Below are 25,157 nucleotides of genomic sequence, written 5' to 3' on the forward strand. Positions count from 1 at the left end.
AGATAAGGGATTATCCTTATCTCTTAAAGAGAGTCCAAATCCAAATACAAGATTTGGATTGGGAAACTCCTAATGGGATTAGGAGAACATCTCTTTAAGGCTATAAATAGAGGAGCAGGGCGAACCTCCAGTTCATCCATCAGTCTACTGATTTAGGAGAGAAAACAACATATAGTTTGACTGCTTCAATCTTCTGCTCTTGCTCTCTCCTGCTCCTGTTGCCATACTAGTTCGATCTCCACTTGTGGGAGCGATCAAGAAGAGTTCTTGATATTATCTTTTGGTTGAAAAGGTAATTTGAAGTCATGCTCACTAGCCCTCCATCAGATTCTTGCTAAAGAATCAGGTTCTTGCTGAAGAGCCATCTTCTGTTTCATCCTGCACCGTGTCATCTTCGGTGGAAGTAGTCTTTGGATCTACCCTTGGGCGTGAACACCTTCATTGGAGGTTATTGTTACTTCATATCAGGTATAACCCTCTACTCCCTTTTGGTTTCAGATCTTGTTTGGTTTAGGTTCAAGATTGATCCTTGAAAATGTAGTTTTTTAAAATAGGGAATGTGATTCCCACGTTAGAGAGAGAGAAATATTTTAAATTTCACCCAACCTTCCTGCAAGGTTCAGCCATCCATATGATGGATCTCTCATCCCTTCATCAAGTTAGTATTCCCTACCTTGTTATTTAGCAATAGTACACCACCCAAAAACTAACCTCACCTTATCGCAGGTCTTGTGTCGACTTTAGAGACTTAAACAAGGCCTGTCCAAAGGATGAGTTCGCTCTACCCATTGTGGAGGTGTTGATAGACTCAACTGCGGGACATGAGCTCTTCTCCTTCCAAGATGCCTACAGTGAGTACAACCAGATATTTATGGATCCTGCTGATGCACCCCACACAGCCTTTAGGACACCGATAGGGAATTTTTATTACAAGATGATGCCCTTTGGCCTGAAGAATGGTGGAGCCACATACTAGAGAGTGATGACTAGTGTCTTCCATGGCATGATGCACAATCCTTCCTGCAAAACAGAGGTTAGACCACAGTTTGTAGTTTCATAAACTGCAAATCGCAGATTATAATTCTCCCATCTGCGAAATCTCCTTCTCTGCGCTGCCTTCTTCGATCCAAAATAAAAATAAATAGAAATCCTAATTTCTATTAATAATTACATCAGATCGAATACCAATACATTCAATATAAAAAATAAAAAAAAAAAATTATTTTATAGACCAAATGTAACAAAATAATTCATAATCTGCAAAATCACAGGTTCCCTGCGCAAATCAAGATTTCGATCTCCTCTTGTACGAACAGCCCATAAATCTAGAAAATCATAAAGAACAATTCTAAATAATAATCAGATTTATGTAAAATTTAATTTCAGATTATTCACCCATAATTTTGGGAACAAATTTATCAAAGCCCATATCTGCGCAAATTGGGTAGAATGCCTTCTGCCCATTTGCGTAGGTTCAGATTTGAAATAGATTGGTTCAAGATTTGAACCTGGCTCTGATACCCCTGAAGGGATGAGAGATCCATCGTATGGACGCCCAAATCTTGCGGAATAAAGGGGCGAATTTCAAAAATTTTTCTGTCCCTTTCAACTGGGAATCGCATTCCCTATTTAGAAAATCATATTTTCAAGGATCAATCTTGAACCATAAACTGAACCAGATCTGAACCAAAAGGAGTAGGAGAGGATTATACTTGATACGGAGAAATAATATCTCCCAACAAAGGTGTTCACGCCCAAGGAAGGATCCAAAGACTGCTCCCACTAAAGATCGCGCAGTGCAGGATGGAGCAGAATCAGCAGTGTTTTTCTCCAAGAACTCTGTCCTTCGCAAGAAACAACAGGATGGCATGTGAGCACAGCTTCCAATCAAATCTTTCACAAAGAACTGATGTCAAGATCGAATCTTGACTTCTCCCACAGAGTTAGAGATCGAACTGGATGTCTGGCGGCTGTAGGAAGGAGGCGGCAATAATGATTTTCACAGGGATTGTAGAAATCTTTCTTCTAGGATTTCAGCTCTGAAGGGAATGTGAGTATCTGTCTCTAAAGGCTGCCACCCCCTCCATCTTTTGTAATCCTAAAAGATTAGCTCCTAATCCAATTAGGAGCTGCTGATCCACATCATATTTTGATCAGGCATCCTTTTAGATGATAAGGATAAACCGTTATCTTATCTGTAGATTAGATCAGCCTTCTCCTAATCTCATTAGGAGGTTTCTAGATCTGAATCATATTCAGATCTGGACTCTCTGATTGGATAGGGTTAAGACCCTATCCTATCTACTGATCAATCTCAGAATTCGCCCATATTTAACTTATTAAATAAGTCCAGTTCAAAATGGGCTTTAGACCCATTAAGCTTATGTGCTCACTTAACCTTCCTAACTGCTACCCAGTTGGGCTTCCTTGTATGGTGTAGGACCCAAGCATTGATCTACACATCAGCCACATGGGTTCGGCCCAGCGTTTATTACAAGGGCTGGCCGAATACACTGTTATGGACAGTGCACCCTCTGAAACCCATCAAATGGGCTCTATGGGCCCAACACTTACCCTAAGTGGTCCCTGGGCCATGCCACCTTGTAACACCCAGGGACTGTGGGCAGATGCAAGATTAGCCCATCAGGCATTATCTTCAATGGTCTTACACTTGACCTCTCAGCCCTTAATGATCAAACACTGCCTGACAAGAGAGGACCTCTCCCTCGGCTGCAAGGAATAGTGTTGCACTCTCTACTTATATGGATCCTGGGAATTAAAACCTTTTCAAAACATTTTAAAAACCATAATATATATACTTTTATATCTCATATAAAATATACTTTGCAAAACAAATCTCAACGATTGAAATCGGCTGCCGGCAGTCTTGGTTTCCATCAGTGAGAGTGCATCCCCGATCATTACCTTTGTCCGACAAAGGGGCTGATCCTGTCACTATGATCACCCACTCAGATGAATTCTGAGACTTTCCCAACATAACCAGGTTTTGACCCCCGCTAAGGATCTCACTGATTGGTACATCAAAGACAGCCCAATCCGACACCTAGTGCAGTATCATAATCGAGTCTAGGGGTTGGGTGTAACTTTCCAGTTTTGCCCATCAATCTCCAAGGTCCAGGGCAATACAAGAAATCTGGTCCAGTTCAAAGATTCAATTAATTCTACACTGTATGTGCCTAGGGTCTCACCTTGGCAGCTGAGACAGGCCACCCCAACCGACTTGGTGGCACATTAGTGTCCGGATAGGTCTCCCCAGACCAACCCACTGGCTGTGAACATTCTAAACTAACACGAGTCTCATTAAGTGTTCAGTTTAAGGGTATTACACAGAAACATTCCAAGGGAACATGAATCAAATATGCACTTTTATTCATTTACAATAAACTTATAAAGTACATCATTCTGATTGAAGCTAAGGGCATACAAAACTATCCAACATGCAGGGCTTTCAAGCTAAGGTTAAACCCATTAAAATGTGCATTTCAAGTGCAGTCAGACAAGTTCTTGGGTTACAGAGTGGATCAAACAAAGATACACTTGGATGAGAGCAAGGTCAAAGCCATCTTAGATCTCCTGGCTCCAACTAATGAGTCACAGTTGAAAACTTTCTTAGGAAAGGTTTCATACCTAAGGAGGTCCATCCCTGGCCTCGTGCATGCAGTGTTGCCTCTAATGAAGCTAGTCAAGAAGTTTTTTGAGTTCAAGTGGACCCAGAAGCATCAACAAACATTTGAGCAATTAAATGAAACCCTTGCTAGGGCCCCAACCATGTCACCGCCCAAGGATGGGTGAGAATTCAGGATATACATCACAATAGGCTAAAAGGCCATAGGATGCTGACCACTATCCGCAAGAGTACGGAGTCGTGCAAGTGATATAGTAAGGAGTACAGAATTGTTCCCACGAGGAATGAATTATTTAGCCACCTATTAATTTCTTCTCAACTTGTTTAAAGCAATGATCAATTTGGGTTTGTGATTTAAGGAATTTAAACTAGCGCTACTGATTAAGGAAATTAAATGACAACAACTAGTAATTTGAACAAAATCAATAACAAAGTTGCTAGGGGTTAATCCTATCATGATCATCAAGATTCAATATCAATAAAATCTCATGAGGTTTGTTATGTTCCAAGGTGTTTCCTAAAAGCACTAGTCGATCTTTCTCAAGAGTCGATTAGCTAAACCTATGTTCAATTAAATGGAATTACAATCAATGAATTCTCATTCTTTCAATCAAAATCCTCTTTGCATAAACACAAGCTATTAATACACCTACAAGGAAATCCTACCAACAAATGATATCTCTACCGAATTATTGGTCTAATACGGGTTATTAGTTCCACCTCAATTATCATCTCTCAATGAATAATCTTTATTAAAGATCAAATCATTGGTGATCAATCAATGATAAGTAATAAGCACAAATAACACAATATAACAAGAACCTCATCGATTTTATTAATGAATGAAAATAAATGCATGATCAAGTATTAATCCCTAACAATAGAAACTTAGCCCCTCATGATGTAATTAAGAACAAGCAACATCCCAATATCAAGAGTAGACATGATGTTACAAGAGGAAAAGAAAGTATCTTGCAACCGATCTCTCAATCTTGGCTTAAGAATCTTCAATCATGTCTCTGCCCTTGTTTTCTTGTGTTTTCCTTTTTCTTCTTCTCTTCGAATTGAGTGTGCTTTGTCCAAAAAGATCTTCTCCTCCTCTCTTCTTCTCCTATTTTTTCTTTTCTTCAAGGGTCTGAACCCTAATTCTTTCTTTTTCTTTTCTTTTTATACCTTTTCTCCTCAGCCTCCCTTCCTTCTCTAAAGCTAGCCGCCTTTGGAGCCTCCCCTAGGCTATGGATTGGGCTGGTATTCTTAGTGGGCCGAACTGCAGTTGGGCTGTTCTCCTTGATGGTTGTTCGGCCATAAGGTTTCGATTGGGCTGCAGTTGGGTGTGGAGCTTTGCACTTTAGTCCCTGATCTTTATCAGCTTGTCCCAAATTGACCCAGAACTTTCATCTTTGGCGATTAGTTACCTAAAAAGTGACAAAACATCTGAATGCATTAAATTGACTCATAAATACCCAAATTAACGATAAAATCTCAACAATTAAGCCTAAAAACACCCCAAATTCTTATGAATAACTTAAGCTTATCAGATGGCTATTGGTGTAGGAGGACAATGATAGAGTGGAACTCCCGATATTACTATTTCAATAGGACTCAAACCAGCGGATAAAAATTACTCCCACATGGAACAACAATGTCTAGCATTGGTTTTCGCTACACAAAAGTTCATACACTACATCCTAGGCCAAAAAGTCAGGCTCATCGCACGAAATGACCCAATCAAGTTCTTCATGTACAAACCTTCCCTCTATAGTGGACTTGTCAAGTGGATGATGCAATTGAATAAGTATATGATAGAATACACCTAGCCAAGGGCTATCAAGTATCAAGCAGCAGCAGATCTATTGACTACCTTCCCCTCAAGTGGTGATTTTCATATATCAAATGAAGTATGTAAAGACATACCCATGATCACTATGGCCGATAGTAGTGAGTGGGTCCTGACCTTCGATGGGAGTAGCACTAGCACCTCAGCCAGCACTAGGGTTACCCTAACCTCACCTGACGGACACACATCTGCCTATTCCTTCAAACTCTAGTTCTCCTATTCTCACAACATATCTGAATATGAAGCCCTTGTCCTAAGTCAGATCAAAGCAGTAGAAGCCGGTGCAAAGAAGATAAAAGTGATTGGTGACGCTAAATTGGTGATTGGCCTGTTGGATGGAAACACAACAATAAAAGATGTGACCATTCAGCCATATAGGACCCTGATCCAAAGGCTAGTCCATAGCCTGGACATAGATGCTTAGGAAAATTGGAGGCTAAAGCAGTCCTGAGCGAAGTACATAAGACCCATTGTGGGGACATCACAAGCACCCTATTCCGAAAACTACAAAGGTTACGATATTACTAGCCTACGGCAAAGTGGGACTCCACTAAGGTGTAGCGGGAATTCGATAAATGCATCCCACGAGTAGACGAAAGAGAATGCCTCGTGGTTTGTGAGGAGGACTGGAGGAGGATGTACATAGACTACCTAGAAAACCACACATTGCCCATTGATACTACACTGAGGAAGAGGTTATTATCTAAGGCCAAACAATTCTACCTCCAAGATGGAATGCTATACAAAAAGTTACACATAGGAAAGCCTTTATGCTGCCTGCCTAGTGATGAGATTGAAGAAATACTAGACACAGTGCATAAATCCAAACAAACAGCCCATTAAGGACAGCTAGCGCTATACAATCACATCCTACACTTAGGTTTCTATTGGCCAACCATGATGTAGGATATGCAGAGACACGTGTGCATATGCCATAAGTGCCAAATCCATGGTGAAAGAATTCATAAACCCGCCAACAGTCTCAACCCAGTCATCACACCCTGGCCATTCCATACTTGGGGGGTAGACCTCATAGGCAAGATGCATCCCCCTTTCAGAGGGTACTGCTACATCATAGTGGCCACAGATTATTTCACCAAATGGGTAGAAGCCATACCCCTGTGAAGAATCTACGTAGAAAACATAGCCAACTTCCTAAGGTAGAATGTGGTCCATAGATTCAGAGTCCCAATGAAAATCATAACAGACAACGACCTACCCATCAAAAATCAAGAAGTTTGTCACCTTTTAGGGCAATAAGACGTGAGACTTGGGACATCAACAACATATTACCCTCAAGGCAATGGACAAGCAGAAGCCACAAACAAAACCCTACTAAGGATGTTGAGTAAAACAGTGGTCGATAATCAAAAGGGTTGGATAGAAAATTTGTTAGAAACCCTCTAGGCTTAACGCACCACTATTAGGAAGAGCACACAGGCGATGCCCTACTCATTGGTATATGGCCAGGAGGTAGTACTACCAGTAGAAATATGGGTTGTATCCACCCGAGTAGCCTTTGCGATGGGTAAGAAAGTCAGACCAGAAGACATGGACCACTTACTTGTAAACAATCTCGAAGTCATAGATGAAGCTAGAAACCTGGCCCTATAGAGGCAGACCAAATATAAACAAGCCCTACCCACAAACTTCAATAAACTTTTGAGACCCAAAAACTTCAAAGAAGGAGACAACGTACTCAAAATGGCAATAATTGTTAGGCAAGGCAAGTCTGCAAGAAAATTCGCCCCAACATGGGAAAGGCCATATGTTAAAAAAGAAGCCCACGCTTTGGGCTATTATGTCTTGAAGACTGTAGATACAGAAGAAGAGGATGAAACAATCAATGGCTATTGCTTGAAACCTTACTTTGAGTAATTCTATACTTTTGCAATTCCATCACTGCATGTACTTATTTTATGAGTAAATGAAAAGTGTTTTAATGTTTGTGCTTTCTTATTAATGTCTACTTTTGAATAATTGTGACCAATTAGTACAAGTATCAACAACTCGCATTTTTGCGATAAAGTTTCTTTTATAATTCTGGTTGCGATAAATTCTGTATGCATCCCAATGGTTTGAATGATGTAATTTATGTACTAACTTTCAGATATGCTTTCCATATTTGCTTACACCTCCTGACAACCCTAGGATTATACTCATTCCCGGGCAATCCCAAGAAGGCCCTAGGAACCCCAGGCGCAATTTCATTACCTAGAAACCCCAATAAGGCCGTGGCAACCCATGTTGCGATTTCATTCCCTGGCAACCTCAGGAAGGCCCTAGCAACCCCAGGCATGATTTTATTCCCTATCAACCCCAGGCGCAATTTCATTCCCTGGCAACCCCAGGAAGGCCCTAGCAACCCTAGGCACGATTTCATTCCCTGGAAATCCCAGGCGCAATTTCATTCCCCGGCAACCCCAAGCGCGATTTTATTCCGTAGTAACCCCACGAAGGCCCTAGAAACCCCAAACGTGATTTCATTCCCTAGCAACCCCAGAAAGGCCCTACAACCCCAGGCGGGATTTAATTCCCTGGCAACCCTAGGAAGGCCCTAGCAACCCGAAGCATGATTTCATACCCTGGCAACCCCAGGAACGATCCTATTCCTTGGCAACCCCAAGAAGGCCCTGGCAACCCCAACCGTGATTTCATCCCCTGGCAACCCCAGGAAGGCCTTGGCAACCACAGGCGTGATCTCATCCCCTGACAACCCTGGGAAGGCCCTAGCAACTCCAGGCACAATTTCATTCCCTACCAACCCTAGGAAGGCCCTAGCAACCCCATGCGCATTCATCCCTTGGTAACTCCAGGCGCATTCATCCCCCGGCAACCTTGGGAAGGCCCTGGCAACCCTAGGCACATTCATCGCCCAGCAACCTCGGGAAGGCCCTGGCAACCCCAGGCACGCTAATATCACCTGACAACCCCAGGCTTGCACTTACATCACCTGGAAACCCCAGGCTTGCACTTACATCCCCTGGCAACCCTAGGCTTGCACTCAGATTCCCTAGCAACCCCAAGAAACCTTTGGGGGGCTTTGTCGACATTAGGTGCAATTCCTACCCAATTTTTAAATGCGGATACTTTGTCTAACATAAAAATGCAATAGTTCAAAGGGGGGGTGACAAACTCCACCCTTCCCACACAACTGACAACAATACTTTGCTAAAGAACAACACTAATCTTAACCATCGCTACCTCACTCCCATAGGAAGGCTCAGATAACCCTCTCATACGCTAACCAAAATCTAACCCCAAAAGGTCGGATTTGCTAATGAACCTTAATACTCACCTTACAGCAAACTATATGTTGGTCTCTCATACTTGATAAATGTTGTGATATCGGGACAACTCTTCTCTATGAACACGTTAAATATTTTCATTTTGTGTAGCCTTATCACATATGATAGATAGTACCTCATGCGATGGAATAACACTGCTTGATCTGCGATAAAGTTTATTATGCAAGTATTAATATTAGCAAAACACTCTCCAATATTAGCAATTGTCAGTGACTCGCGTTGAGCCCCCAAGATAAAGGACTCATGCGATATCATTTTCATTAATGCATGATTAGTGACTAATTACGAACACAATGGTGCCCAACTATGATTAACCTCCAAAATACTCTTAAGTAATTATTTGACTACCATTATTTGCAGCAGAAGACACAAAATGCATAACTTCAGACAATTTGACTACCATTTGACAGTCATACTGAAATGGATTACGACAAAGTCCCAGAGACAACGTGACCTTCAAAGGAAAAATGCACCACAAACAACTTAGACTATTCTCATATACGATAAAGTTTTATTTGCGAAAACGAATCTCTCTGGTAAGCCATAAGAAAGGCTCTCCATAGGGAGCTCCAATACAAAGGATAGATATGATCACGATGAGACAAGTACTTTTACCCTCACAGTCATAACAGAGACAAAGTAACTAAGACACACAACCCCAAAACATCAGAAGGAAAATTCAGCAAAAACATGGTTCTTTATATTCCACTAACATTTTCTTTACAACAATGATTTTACATTCATGAGCTAGCCCAGCTCTGCCTCATCTCAATGATGGACTTCAAAACCTGGCTGCACCCTTCAAAACTGTTAACGTCTTCTAAATTCGTCTCATACTCAACAAGGATCCTTTGCTGCCTAGACTGCTCAGCCTTGAGTTCCTCCAATTTACCCACAACCTTAGCGATACTAACTTCAACCACCTTCTGACAAAGATGCACATCCTTCATCGAATGGAACAGTATAGATTGCGATACATTTAAATCAGTCTTCCAAAATGCATGAGCCAGGATCACATCCCGGCACTCAATGTGGGACATATCAAAACCCATCACAGCAAAGGTCTTGCAAGCCTCTAGCCAATGGACGAAGTCTGACTAGGAAAGCTCTTTAGTGGGCCGGTTCATTGTACAATCCATCATAGTGGCAGCAATATTCATGAAGGGATGAGAGGTCCATCACATGGATGGTCGAATCCTACAGAAAGGTAGGGAAAATTTTCAAAAATTTCTCTCTCCCATCTAGAAATCGCATTCCGTATTTTAGAAAACTACATTTTCAAGGATCAATCTTGTACCAAACCCAATTAGATCTGAAACCAAAAGGGAGGAGAGGAATATACTTGAAACGAAGTAGTAGTAACTACCAATGAAAGTGCCCATGCCCAAGGAGAAAACCAAAACCCACTTCCACTGAAAATGACATAGTGTGTGGTGAAGCAGGATCAGCAGGATGGCTCTTCAGCTAGAACTGAATTCTTCAACAGGAATGGAGTAGTGATGGGGCTCATTGTGACACTAGCAAGTGCACTAGCCGTTCAAGTAGTAAAGTAGTGAATAGAGTATTGTTCCCACGAGGATTTAGGAAACAACTACCAATACTAAATTGGTCAATGCTTATCTAATTAACGACACAGTATAACTTTATTCAAAAACTAAAATCCTAAGCTAAAATCTACCTAAAACATTGGCTCAAATGCCTTCAATCCAAGTTATAAGAGTAAGCAATAAAACCCAATTTCAAGATTCAACAACCAATCAACTTGAGTCATTCGAATAGGCCATGATTAAGCCTTGGTTTGGTATAACCCCAAGGTCATGAACAGCCTCTCTCAAGTGCATGTTCATCCTATGCATGAGTGACGGTTCTTCTATCTCTAGCAAGAATCTAATCATTTATGCATGCATTTCTTCAAACACATTTAAGGCATCAATTCAAATCTGAATTGATCACCAACTGAATTGTGCAAGTTATCTCTAACCCTGCATGCAATTCAGTTCTTGAATAGTAAATCCGAATTCCTAGAGTCTTTCTCAAGCACTCTAAGAATTCCAAGCATTAGATCAAATTGGCCAACCAGAAAATTGAAGATCTGAATTCTCTTTCAAGCAATTCAGATCTTACAAATCTCAGATCTGAGATTTCAGATTTGAGTTTTGACAGATAAATTGGCTAATCTAATCTAGAATCACCGTCTATTCAAGAAACATCAAGAACAAATCAGATCCATTCGAATGAGAAAGAAATTGATTACTTAATCTGAAATTTTACAGCCTTAAATTCAACAAGAAAGAATGGAAGAGGGAGAGAGAAAAATTTACATCAAAAGAAGCTGAATTCGATCCAAAGAAAGATGAAACTAAAAGGAATTATTACATAAGATCTCTGAATCAAAATTCCCCAAATTCAAACTCACCTTCTTCTCTTCTTGCTAGCTTGAACTCCGTCAGCCCTTCTCCTTCTCCTTCTTACACCTAACTCTTCTTCTCTCTTCTTCTTTTCAAGGTGTTCGAACCCCAAGGGATGGGAGAGCCTTGAACTCAAGCAATTGAACACCTCTCCCCCCTCTAGAGGCCTCCTTATATAGATTTTCAAGGGAGCTCTTGTCCCTTCTTGAAGCCTCTAGAATGGGGTGTATTACACCCCCTTTGAACCTTCTAGAGTGCTCTCTCAAGAACCTTCTAAGGGTTGCCGCCCCTAGCTCCTTTGGGCTACTATTTGGGCTACAATTAAGCTCCTTCTTAGCACATGTTAGCTATACTCTAGGCTGTTCTTTGGGATAAGAGTGGGCCTACTCTTGCTGGGCCGAAATTTTCTCCTTACTAGGCTTCTTTCCTTAGGTTTTCCCAAGGAATTAACTTGCATTACTTGGGCCGAATTATGCTCTCTTGCTTCCATGCCTGAGTTGGGCTGAATTTGGTAATTTTTGGCTTTCTTTTTTTACCTTTTGCCTTATTTTTCTTGAATTGATTACCCCTGAAATCTTTCTTGCCATTAAGATAAATTAGGGTAAAATTGAATGAAACTGGAGTAAGAATCCATGCAAAGACCTCATAAATTATAAATAAATTGTATGTTCATCAAATAGAGGGCTGGTGAGCACGACTTCGGATTGCTTCTTCTACCAAGAAGCAATATCAAGAACACTTCTTGATGACTCCCATAAGTGAAGATCAAATTGGGTAGGGGCGGCAAGAACAGGGAAGAACTCTGTAGATTGTTGTGGTGTATAACTGAGAAATTCGCCCCCTTTATTTATAGCCCTCTCAGAATCAGCCTCCTAATCGAATTAGGAGAGAGTTCCTTAATCCAAAACTAATATTTGGATCTAGACTCTTGAATGGATAAGACTTATCTTATCCTTCAGCTAATCCTAATCAGATTATAAATCCTATCTTGTCTTCTTTTAATTCACTAATTTAAGCTCAATTCGAATTGGGCTTTAGGCCCATTAAGGTTATGTGCTCACTTAACCTCTTAACCTGCTGCCCAGTTTGCTCTCTTTGTATGGTGTGGGACTCAAAAATTGATCTACGGATTAGGCACATGGGTTCAGCCCAACCTTTGTTACAAGGCCTGGCCAAATTCACTATAGGAGACAGTGAACCCCTAAGTCCATCACTATGGACTCTTAATGGGCCCAACATTTACACTAAATGGTCATTGGATCCAGCCACCTTATGAAAATCCAAGGATTGTGGCAGATGCAATATTAGCCCATCAGGTATTACCCTCAATGGTTTTACACTTAACCCCTCAACCCATAATGATCAAACACTGCTCAACAAGAGAGGACCTCTCCCTCGGCTGCAAGGAACAATGTTGCACTCTCTACTCACATAGATCCCGGGAATTAAAACCTTTTACAAAAATTTTGAAACCATAATATATATATATGTATATCTCTCTATATATATATATTTTGCAAAAACAAATTTCAACGGTTGAAATCAACTGTCGGCAGTTTAGGTTTCCATCAGAGAGAGTGCATTCACCGATCATTCACTTTGTCCGACAAAGGGGATGATCCTGTCACTATGATCACCCACTCAGGTGAATTCTCAGACTATCCCAACATACCTAGGTTTTGACCCCCTTTAAGGATCTTACTGATTGGCATATCAAAGATAGCCCAATCTGACACCTTGTGTTGTACCATAAACAAGTCTAGGGGTCAGGTGTAATATTCTATTTTTGCCCATCTATCTCCAAGGTCCAGGGCAATATTGGAATTTTGGTCTGGTTCAGGGTTTCAAGAAAACTCACACTGCATGTACCTCAGGTCTCACCAAGGCAGTTGAGACAAGCCACCCCAACCAACTTGACGGCACATCAGTGTCAGCCTTGGCAGGATAAATTTCCCCAGATCTATCCAATGACTGTAAAGATTATAAACTAACACAAGTCTCATAAGTGTCCAGTTTAAGGGTATTACATAGAAACACACCAAAACACATGAATCAATTATGTACTTTTATTCATTTACAGTAAATGTCATCAAGTACAACAATTTGATTGAAGCTAAGGGAATATACTATCTAACAACTCTCACTTGCACTTAGGTCCAATCGAGTATAAGTCAGAGTCCCATACTTTCAATGTGATTCTCAAACACTTTCTGTGTTAGTGGCTTAGTTAATGGGTCTCTTACATTTTCGTTGATGCTACCTTCTGAATCAGGAGGTTCCCTCTTCCAACTATCTCCCGCAGTACTGGTACTTCCTCTCGATGTGCTCTGACTTCGAGTGGGCTCGTGGCTCCTTAGCCTAAGCAATAGCTCCAGTGTTGTCACACAAGAATGGAATGGGTGATGTGCTGGCTGGAACTACTCCTAATTCCTAAATGAACTTCTTCACCCAAACGGCTTCCTTGGCAGCTTCACTTGCAGCAATATACTCGGCCTCAATTGTGGAATCTGCGGTGAACACCAGTTTGCTGCTTTTCCAGCTAACAACACACGATCCTATCGTGAAAATATAACCAGATGTCGAGTTTCTATCATATGGATCTGACTGGAAATCGGCATCAGTATACACCTGGATTTGTAGTGAACTACCATCGAATACCAAACAAAACTCTTTTGTCCTTCGAAGGTATTTTAGTATGTTTTTTCACAGCGGTCTAATGCTCCTGTCCTGGGTTAGATTGGTATCTACTTACCACACTCACTGCCTGAGAAATGTTAGGACGAGTGCACAGCATGGCATACATGATGCTCCCTACGGCTAAGGCATAGGGAATCTCTTTCATGCCCTCAATCTCTTCGGGAGTCTTGGGAGACATACCCTTGGATATAGTGACCCTGTGTTTGAAAGGAACATTTCATTTCTTAGAGTTCTTCATACTACATCTTTTGATAATCTTGTCAATCTAAGCAAACTGGGATAATGCTATTGTCCTCTTCAATCTATCTCTATAGTGTCAAAGACCTAATATATAAGAGGCTTCTCCAAGATCATTCATGGAGAATTGCTGTGAAAGCCACACTTTCACCATAGTTAACATTCCTACATCATTCCCAATTAGTAGGATGTCATCTACATACAGAACCAAAAGCGTAACCTTATCTCCCACTATTTTTCTGTAAACACAGGCCTCATTTGGGTTTTGCTCAAAGTCAATATTTTTGACAGTAGAGTCAAACCGGATGTTCCAACTCCTAGAAGCTTGCTTAAGTCCATATATGGATCGGTTGAGTTTACATACCATGTGTTCCTGACCTGCATCTATGAAACCTTGCGGTTGCTGCATATTGATATTTTCACTAAGATCTCCATTAAGGAAGACGATTTTGACATCCATTTTCCAAATCTCGTAGTCATGGTATGTTGCTACAGCTAGCAGGATTCTAATGGATTCAAGCATGGCCACAGGCAAAACGGTTTCCTCAAAATCGACTCCCTCTTTTTGAGTGTACCCTTTCGCCACAAGACGAGCCTTGTAGGTCTCAACTTTACCATCGGGGCCCTTCTTCCTCTTATAGATCCATTTGTAACCAATTGCCTTTACCCTAGGGGGCGGATCTACTAGAGTCCAGACCCCATTGGTCTACATTCAGTCCATCTCATCTCTCATGACATCTACCCACTTCAATGAATCTATGCCCAACACAGCTTCTAAATAAGTCACGGGATCCTCCTCACTGGTCGTGGCTTCCACCAAGTAATTTTCTTGGTCATAGCCGTAACGAACTGGAGGCCTGGAAAGCCGGGTAGATCTTATAGGTTTGGTTATTTTCTGGAGCTGGTGGAACATCTCCCACTACCCCTAGGCTCTCCGCATCAAGAACAACTTACTCTAGGAAGTGGGCATTTCGACTACAAAACACCTTTTTCTCTTTTGGATCATAGAACAAGTAACCTACAGAGCCTTTGGGATAGCCTACAAATAGGCAACGATTGGTCTTGGATTCCAATTTGTCAGCACTAGTTCTTTTAACATGTGCTGGACAACCCCAAATCTTCAAGTGTCTCACACTTGGTTTCTTACCAGTCCATAGCTCATATGAAGTCTTAGGAACGGATTTGGTTGGAACCCAGTTCAGCACGTAAATCGCAGCCTCTAATGCAAAACCCCAAAAGGATGTGGGTAACTCTAAGTGGACGAAAAGTGATCGGACCATATCTAATAGAGTCTGACGTCTCCTTTCCAACACACCATTTAATTGTGGTGTAGGAGGAGGAGCCAAATGTTATACAATCCCATTTTCCTTTAAGTAGTCCCTGAATTCCTCAGAGAGATGCTTGCCATCTCAATTTGATCGAAGGGTCTTAATTTCTCTCCCTAACTGTTTCTTGACTTCTTGTCTGAATTCTTTGAACTTTTCAAAAGATTCAGACTTATGTCTCATTAGGTACATGTAACCATACTGTGAGTAATCATCGGTAAATGTTATAAAATAAATGTGTTTGTTTCGTGTCCTAACATTCAAGGGACCACATACATCAATTTGTATCAGGTCAAGTGTGCTTGTAGATCTTTTAGGCTTTCTCGTAAATGGCCGCTTCGTCATCTTACCCTACAAGGTTCATAGGTTGGAATATCTTCTACAGTTAGAAAGCCAAAGGACCACCCTTTACCAACCTTGTGATACAATCTATGTTGATGTGGTGAAGTCAGTAATGCCACCGTTTTGGTAGTTTCGGTAATGTTTGTTTCTAGAGAATGATGGAGAACATAGAGACCAGTCTCAAGTTCTCCAGATATTAATTCCAATTCCTCTTCCAGTGGCCGGTCTGCTTGCAGAAGTGACAGGCATCCAATGCTTTATCTTTCTTCTGCTTTTTAGTTTTGCTACCCTTCTTCTGAGGCTTCCTTTTATCCTTCCACTTTTTTTGCCTGATTTGTTGAGTTCCTGAAGCATAACGTTTAGCTTATTCATGTTGTAATTCATGATAAACTGATTGAAGGACGGAGGTAAGGAATTGAGGACCGCATCAATTTTGGTGTCATGATCTAGCCCTGACCTGAGAGCCTCTAGTTCATTGATATAACCCATCATCTTTAGACAATGGTCATGAACCTGTTGGTTCTCGATCATCTGTGCGGTCATAAACAATTTTAAGACCTTTTATCGAGTAGAGCGGTTCTGCTCTTCATACATAGTCTTCAAACTATCCAATATATCCTTGGACACTTCGATCTTATCGAATTGTCACTGTATCAAATTGTCTAAAGAGGCTATAATATAACACCGGGCAAGAGAGTTTTTCTCTTTCCATTCTTGATACTCTCTTCTTCGAGCCTCAGAAGCCCTGTCACCTGGACGATTCGGAGTAGGGTTCTTAGCAATTTTGTCCAATTTCTCGGATGTCAGAACTAACATAAGGTTTCGGAACCAGTCAGCATAATTAGGGCCCTTGAGTTTGTTATCATCCAACAATTTGGTGAAGTTTCCGTTTGCCATTTCTAGTAAAGGCAAGGTAGATTTATAAGTCCACAACCTAATTGATTCATGTCATCACATAGGAAGAGCTTTTAATCTATATTCCATTTCCATTTCCTCCAACCTCAGTGACAGAGACTGTTGTGTCTTTGGAAATGTGGGAAACCACATGGGGTGCATGGAGCCAACTGTTTCAGCTACAAAACCCCACCACCTTCTGTGAAGGATCTCATTCACTTATCTTATGAGCTTTTCTCTTTGGCCTCTGTCAGACAAGGTTCATAGCCATTTTAGGTTAAACATTTCTGTCCAATAAGTGCTCACCCATCATGTTCGTGAATGCCAAGGTACCATGAGAGAGTCTTCCATTTTAGGATAGGCCCCTTCCACATCGGTCTATGACGCCCCTATCATCTCATGAAGCAATCCAGCCAACTGCATTAGCAGATGGATAGCCCAATTTTATGGTGCATCTCCCCCACCAATGCGGCCAACCTTCATACTAATGATGGAAGGCCTTTAGAGAATTCATCATATGAAATTCCCTATCACATGCACTTATATTTAATGGAGGGAACGAATAATTACACCCTAGATTTATTTAGGTCAAACCAAAGTGGCTCGTACTGACTTTCATAAAGCCAGATTTAAATGGGCCTTAAATGGCTAGGGTTCCGTACGGTTCCTCTTGGGGAGGAATCTGATGTGGGGCCCACCACGTAGGGAGATCATCCAATGATCTTAAGGGCACCATGGAAATGATGTCCATTCAGCCATGGTGTTCGAAAGAGCCACTATCGAATTAGCATGGGCCAAGTGCTTATGGCCCATGTTCGTAGCACATCACACATCCATACATCACATGCATGAAATTCATAATTGATCCAATCAATTAAATAACTGTTAAACCCATAAATAGAACCCATTTAATTCCATAATGTTACCAATTAATATTATCTAGGTATATGGGTTGTACTGCAAAAGGCAGTTCGGCCCATATAGCATTTATTCTGAATTGGGCTAAAGAAGTTTTAACAGATTAAAACTAGGTTTCACAATGTGGGCCGAATTGCATATTGCAATTAACCATCAATCCCTCGGCCCATGAAGGAGATTTTAGGGCTGAGAACAGCCCCCATCAAACCACAGATTCAGTCCAACCAGTTTGGTCCAATCTAGTTCGAATGGGTCAAGGGTTTGATGTTTAATTCAAGATCCAATTCAAGAAGATGATCTGAAATTAAATAACTGATAAATGGCATTCAAGAATCAATGAACAAACACAAAAGGGGGCTGCTCGCAAGGCTGCAACCCTGCAAAACAAAAAATTAGTTCGTAGATTTTGGTTTCCATTACTGCAATTTGTGGATCGCAAATTTCTTATCTGCGCAAGTCTACTCCACGCGAACCAACTTCGTCTTCCACGAAATAAGAATAGAAAAAAACTAATTCTTTCTATTAGTATTACATCAGAATCAAATCCTATACATCTTGTCTAGAAAAATAAAAATAAAAAAATTATTTACAGACAAAGATTGAATAGAATAAATCGGTAGGGGTGCAGATTTCTTACGCCAAAAGAATTTGATCTCCATCATGCGAACAAACCAAAATCCAAGAAAAATATATAGAACAATTCTAAATATAAATCAGATTAATAAAAATTTAATTTCAGATCATTCACCCAAAACTGGGAACCGATTTCCCAGTGAAAATGCGAACTGCACAAATTGGGTAGAACGCCTTCTGCCCATTTGCGCAGATTCAGATTTGGTTTCATTTGATTCAAGGTTTGAACCTAGCTTTGATACCACTGAAGGGATGAGAGATCCATCACATAGATGGTCGAACCCTGTAGGAAGGTAGGGTGAAATTTCAAAAATTTCTCTCTCTCCCATATGGGAATTGCATTCCCTATTTTAGAAAACTGCATTTTTAAGAATCAATCTTGAACTAAATCGGACCAGATCTGAAACCAAAAGGGAGGAGATGGATATACCTGATATGAAGTAGTAGTAACTCCCAATGAAGGTGTTAATGTACAAGGAGAAAACCAAAACCCGCTTCCACTGAAGATGACACAGTGTGTGGTGAAGCAGGATCAGTAGGACGGCTCTTCAGCATGAACTGAATTCTTCAACAAGAATGGAGTAGAGGGCTAGTGAGCACAACTTCAGATTGCTTCTTCTACCAAGAAGCAATATCAAGAACAATTCTTGATCACTCCCACAAGTGGAGATCGAACTAGTAGGGGCGGCAAGAATAGGAAAGAAGTCTACAAATTGTTGTGGTGTGTAACTAAGGAATTCGCCCCCTTTATTTATAGCCCTCTCAGGATCAGCCTCCTATTCCAATTAGGAGAGAGTTCCTTAATCCAAATCTGATATTTGGATCTAGACTATTGAATGGATAAGACTTATCTTATCCTTCAGCTAATCCTAATCAGATTATAAATCCCATCTTGCCTTCTTTTAATTAACTAACTAAAGCCCAGCTTGAATTGGGCTTTAGGCCAATTATGTTTATGTGCTCACTTCACCTCTTAACCTACTGCCTAGTTGGCTCTCTTTGTATTGTGTGGGACCCAAACATTGATCTACACATCAGCCACATGGGTTCAGCCCAGCCTTTGTTACAAGGCCTGACCGAATTCACTATACGAGACAGTGAACCTTGAGTCCATCACTGTGGACTCTTAATGGGCCCAACATTTACACTAAATGGTCATTGGGTCCAGCCACCCTATGAAAACCCAAGGACTGTGGGCAGATGCAAGATTAGCCCATCAGATATTACCCTCAATGGTCTTACAATTAACCTCTCAGCCCATAATGATCAAAAATTGCCCGACAAGAGAGGACCTCTCCCTCGGCTGTAACGAACAGTGCTACACTCTCTACTCACATGGATCCCGAGAATTAAAACCTTTTACAAACATTTTGAAACCATAAATATATATATATATATATGTATGTATATCTCTATATATAAATATATTTTGCAAAAACAAATTTCAACGATTGAAATCAACTGTCGGTAGTTTAGGTTTCCATCAGAGAGAGTGCATTCCCCAATCATTCACTTTGTCCAACAAAAAGGGCTGATCCTTTCACTATGATCACCCACTCAGGTGAATTCTCAAACTATCCCAACATACCCAAGTTTTGACCCCCTCTAAGGATCTCACTGATTGGTATATTAATGACATCCCAATCCGGCACCTAGTGCAGTACCATAATCGAGTCTAGGGGTTAGGTGTAACATTTCAATTTTGCCCATCTATCTCCAAGGTCCAGGGCAATACTGGAATTTTGGTTTGGTTCAGTGCTTCAAGAAAACCCACACTGCATGTACCTCAGGTCTCCCCCTGGCAGCTGAGACAAGCCACCCCAACCAACTTGGCGGCACATCAGTGTCAACCTTGGTAGGATAAATCTCCCCATGTCTATCCAACGGCTGTGAAGATTCTAAACTAACATGAGCCTCATAAGTGTCCAGTTCAAGGGTATTACATAGAAACACACCAAAACACATGAATCAATTATGTACTTTCATTCATTTATAATAAATGTCATCAAGTACATCAATCTGTTCGAAGCTAAGGGCATATACTGTCTAACAGTTCAATGCGGGCCCGACAACCACTATATGAAAATTTGTCGATGGAAGCCACCCGTGTTGTACAACTATTGAGGCAAACTTAGCCACCGAGCTAGAAACAGAGTACTTCTCTCCCTCGTGACAGCCCTGAACTTCCATAGGATTCTCAGTTTGATAACCCAAAGGAGGGATATTATGCTTATCACAATACTCCCTCAATTCCTAGTAAATCTAGGCCAACTCCTCTTCGTAAATAAGCTCTTCTGATGGAAAGACGACCCCAGGTTCCATGTCCCCACCTCCTGACTGAGCCTCCAAGCTCTTGGAGACACCAACTTCCCCAATTGAGGCCTCCAACTCAACGGGATCCCTGACCTCTGCCACCTTAGTAACGTCAACACTAACAACTGCAGGTGGGACCGGAGCCTCCTCGCAAGGTATCGCTATTTCAGAGCTAGCAGGAACCTCCTCCTCCTACCTCAGGTCACCAGGGACAGCCTCCCTAGCACCAACACCCTTAGGAACCTTAGAAGACACACAGGGGGGCTGTGCTGATCTTAGCTCCTCCACCAACCACCTAATAATAGGCATGATAGGCACGATGGAGGGACCACACCAAATGGACCCTACGAGTAAGCAACACAAAGCAGTCAACAACATAAAATGCAATGTGACGTCACCCTAACACAAAGCTAACAAATACATACCATTCCAACCACAACAAAGGCCTTCCTCTTCATTCGCATGCTCAAGAAGTGGACGATGGCACCCACGAAAGAGGGTACCACAACTGGCAAGTCCACTAGCTCCACAACCGACACAACATTTTCCACAGGGGCTGATGCTGTAGATTCCTGACCACCCTCAACATGACCCTCCTATGCATGCGATGAAGTCGTAGCTGAATCAAAAGACTCTGGCCCAACAACCGGCCGGAAAGAACAGGGCACCCTCACAGATCTTGAACTCTCCATAGGTGGAGGATGGCTACTCCCCCCCTCGTCCACAATAGGCTACTTCCCATCACGTTTTTTTGGCACCTTCCTCAGAGATCCAGAAAAATGAATGGTTGCATCCCCCCTTCAATTAGCAGTCTAGCCCTCAGGGGGGGCCAATACATGAAGAAGACGGGGGTTCGTCCACAATAACTCTTGGAAGCCCCCAAACAATGCACCAAGATATGAAAGATGAAGGGACTTACGACCCTGCACCCTTCCATAACCAGCTAATGGGAACCGCACACACCTAGGAAGGGCAAGGATGTGGCGCCACACCTAGAATACATCCTTTCCACTAGACCTCAGAAATTGAGCTCCCATGTCGCCGTACCGAACTGGCGCAGCACCCGGTAAGGTCAGTACTTGCTTAATTGTGCTTCACCTGTACAATGAAGATAGGCAATGATGCCAGGCGAGGTCACCAGTCCCGCCACACCGATAGTAGCACTCTTCACGTCAACTACACATTGATAGTCACCACCTTCTGGAACAGGCACACCAATACAGAACGGCATGGTGTGGTGCACCATCCAGGCGTATGGCCGCCACACAAAGCCGTTGTTGTGTCTGGAAGCATGTCGTTAACCACTTCGGAACACCAGTTTAATTATTTGTAAATTTTTTCTTTTCTCAAACAACTACTAACATAGTAAATGGGTGAGAACGGGTCGTATCCACAAGGAAGCAAGTGAAAAATTAATATATACTTAGATCCAAACAAGAGAATGCAATCGGGAATGGCAGAAAATACAAAAATAAAATCTATTATTGCTGAAATTAAATGTTTTGAATTTAGATAAGACAACAAATAAAAATTAGAATTTAATAAAGTATGGGAATCAACAAGGGAAATAAAAGAAATAAAAAATGATCCAGAATTCGGATCCGGTGGCAGTAGCTGCAGATCGGCTAGACAGCTTGCAGAAAGCCCTCTTGACAAGAACCAGGCATCCATCCTCTCTACAACCCTCGAACCATTGCTAGTCCCTTAGCAATGCAGCCTTAAAATTACATTGAGTATATAGATCTTTTCCATTACAAGGTCATCCCAAATAAAATTAATCAAGCATCCTGATTCTAGCATTCTTAAACTCTGTATAGGTCGGTATTGGGCTTTAGGGGTAAAACTGTCTTATTTTGAATTTTACCGAAACATCGCTTAAAAATCTTATTTACCCTTCCATTTGCAAACTGTCTTGATAAGATGAGATTGATTTTAAAATCAAACAGGTATTCTTTTTATTATTTTTGATAGCGGATTTCTACCCCTGAACTTATTTTTATTGTTTCCTTTCACCATTTTATGCGAATCCCGACACTTGCCTTAGGTGAAGAGACACGGTTACTAAGTGTTAGGTAAGTGTCTTTGGTATTCCCTTTTCCTTTTGACACAAATCTCGACACATGACTTAGATGAAGAGACCCGGTTACTAAGTCTAGGGTATCCACTGACCTTTTATCCCCCCCCCTTTTTTTCTCTCTTTTTTTCTCTTTTTTTATTCTTTTTAAGCAACACTGTTCAGGGTAGGCCGGGATATGTTGGATCACATCGAGGAGAGGGAAGTTAATATGGACTTCCCTGCTCTCCTCGTTGCGAGTCTTTCTTCTTTCGCACCGGCCCGACTATGAGTGCAATTGTAAAGGGAACTATGGATTGGTTCACTAAAGGTTTTTCTTCTGATGTTTCCTTTCCTTCTTCTTCTCCCCCCAACTTAGGGTCTTCCTGCTCCTTTTCTTCTTTATTAACTCTCTTTTTCTCACACGGGCCCTCTAACATCCTCCCACTCCTTAAGGTTGTAACAGCTTTGGCATTTTTAGGCTGAGGGTTCTTTGGAGGTGGTTGAATTTGTTGTGGAGGAAAACCCGGTGGCTGATTTCTAGGACTCACAACCGGTTGACTTGGTAATTGCCCTACTCCTTTCCTCTTCTTGGCTTCGGCTAGCTGTCCTATTTGGTTTTCTAATCTATCAATGGACTGTTGCTGGTTTAGGATCAGCTGCTGAAGCTTCATGAATTGGTCATCGATGGTACAGGTTTGAGGAGATTGTGGGTAAGCTTGATACGGTTGAACCGGTTGGTTCCTAGGGTACACCTACTGGAATGAACACTGTACTTATGTCCTTTGAAAATTTTGGGCCATTGAGTTAGATGGGTGGTATTGTTGTTGGGACTACATATAGGTTTGACATGGTTGAGCTGTTTGAGTCCTAGGGTAATCATTGTACTCCCAATGAGTCTGGGCTTCAGACCATTGAGAGTGCATATCTAGCAAGGGGTTTTCTTGGAATTGGACCCTATAATTGAAGTTGGGCTGATTTTCCCACCCAGGTTTATATGAACTAGAGAATGGGTTAGCATTGGGTTGGAAAAATCTATTGGCCACATGCACTTGTTTTGGAATAACTGTTTAACATGGGCCCGTCGCAAGGCACTGGCTGACATGATGGACCAGGCTTGCATAGATGGAACATGATGGATAGGATGACAAAGTTGGGTATGGGCCACTTTGTTGACGATGTGCAAGGACTTTGTCAAGTCATTGGGCCATACCATTAATCTTGTCCAGTTGTCGAGACACGTGGTTCCAATCTATTTGTGGCTCAGGTTGGAAGTAATTTCTCATTCCACAAACTCCGGCCATTTCATTCATTTTCTATTATTTTGTTTTAAGCCCCTTCGTCTTCTTCTTTTTTTTTTTTGAAATTTGAAATTTAAATTTTGAATTTTAATTTCAAATTTAGATTTTGAATTTTAAATTCTGTAATTTAAACTCAAATTTAAATTTTTGAATTTTTTTTTATGTTTTTTATTTGAAATTTTAAATATAAATTCAAATTTAGATTTTGAAACTTAAATTCTTGAAATTTAAATTCAAATTTGATTTTTTTTATTTATTTTGAAATTCAAAATTTAAATTTTTTAATATTAAATTCAAATTTAGATTTTGAAATTTAAATTTAAATTTGAATTTTTAATTTTTTTTTATTTTCTCTTTTATTTTTTATTATTATTTTTATTTTTTTTAAAGGCAAACAAATCAACCACAAGACCTAGGAACTGACCTAGGGTTTCCTAAACTAGTGGTTCCACAAATGTGAATCCTTTTAGGTTCACTTGTAATTACACCACTTCCTTTAGTTAGCCAGGTAAGAGGTGGGGATGTGGGAGGCTCCCCTTTCTCTCGCAAAGACCTAATTAAGTAACCACAAGACCTGCTTAGGCGTAGCCATTTAACATCTTTCCTTAGACACCAACTGCTAGTTATGGAAAGTAATTTCAAGCTTTCCTAAAATTCAACACACATTTGAACCAAATGTGAGGCTTTCCTAAAAGATCTTGCTATCCAAATTATAAATTAGGGTTAGGGTGAACCGCACGTGGAGGGTGGTAATTTTTGGGCCAAAGAAGGGTGATGAAATCCCCATGTTATTTTATTTAGGTTGGATGCCCTTAAATGAATTAACGAAAAGACAAAATAAACACAACAAAATGCAACTAACTACAATGCATGAACAATTGTTTCTAAAATGCAATTCAGCAATTAAACATAAAAGAATAAAGCAAACAACTAAGCAAAAGGAACAATTAAAATAATAAAGAGAACACCTAACACATTCACAACTAACAATAATAATTTCAACAAATAAATAACCCTATATAATGCATGCTCTAGAATATCAAACCCTAAATAATGGAATGAAAATACAAGAGAAATATTCAAAAAAAAATTTCTAGACTTTTTATATTTTTTTGATTTTTTAATTCAAAATTTTAATTTTTGAAAATTTAAATTCAAATCCAAATTTTGAAATTTAAATTCCTAAAATTTAAATTTGAATTTTTATCTAAAATTTTTTTATTTTCTTAATTCAAAAATTTTAAA

This window comes from Nelumbo nucifera, chromosome 4 (genome assembly GCF_055504915.1).
Source record: "Nelumbo nucifera cultivar China Antique chromosome 4, China Antique-T2T, whole genome shotgun sequence".
Taxonomy (NCBI): domain Eukaryota; kingdom Viridiplantae; phylum Streptophyta; class Magnoliopsida; order Proteales; family Nelumbonaceae; genus Nelumbo; species Nelumbo nucifera.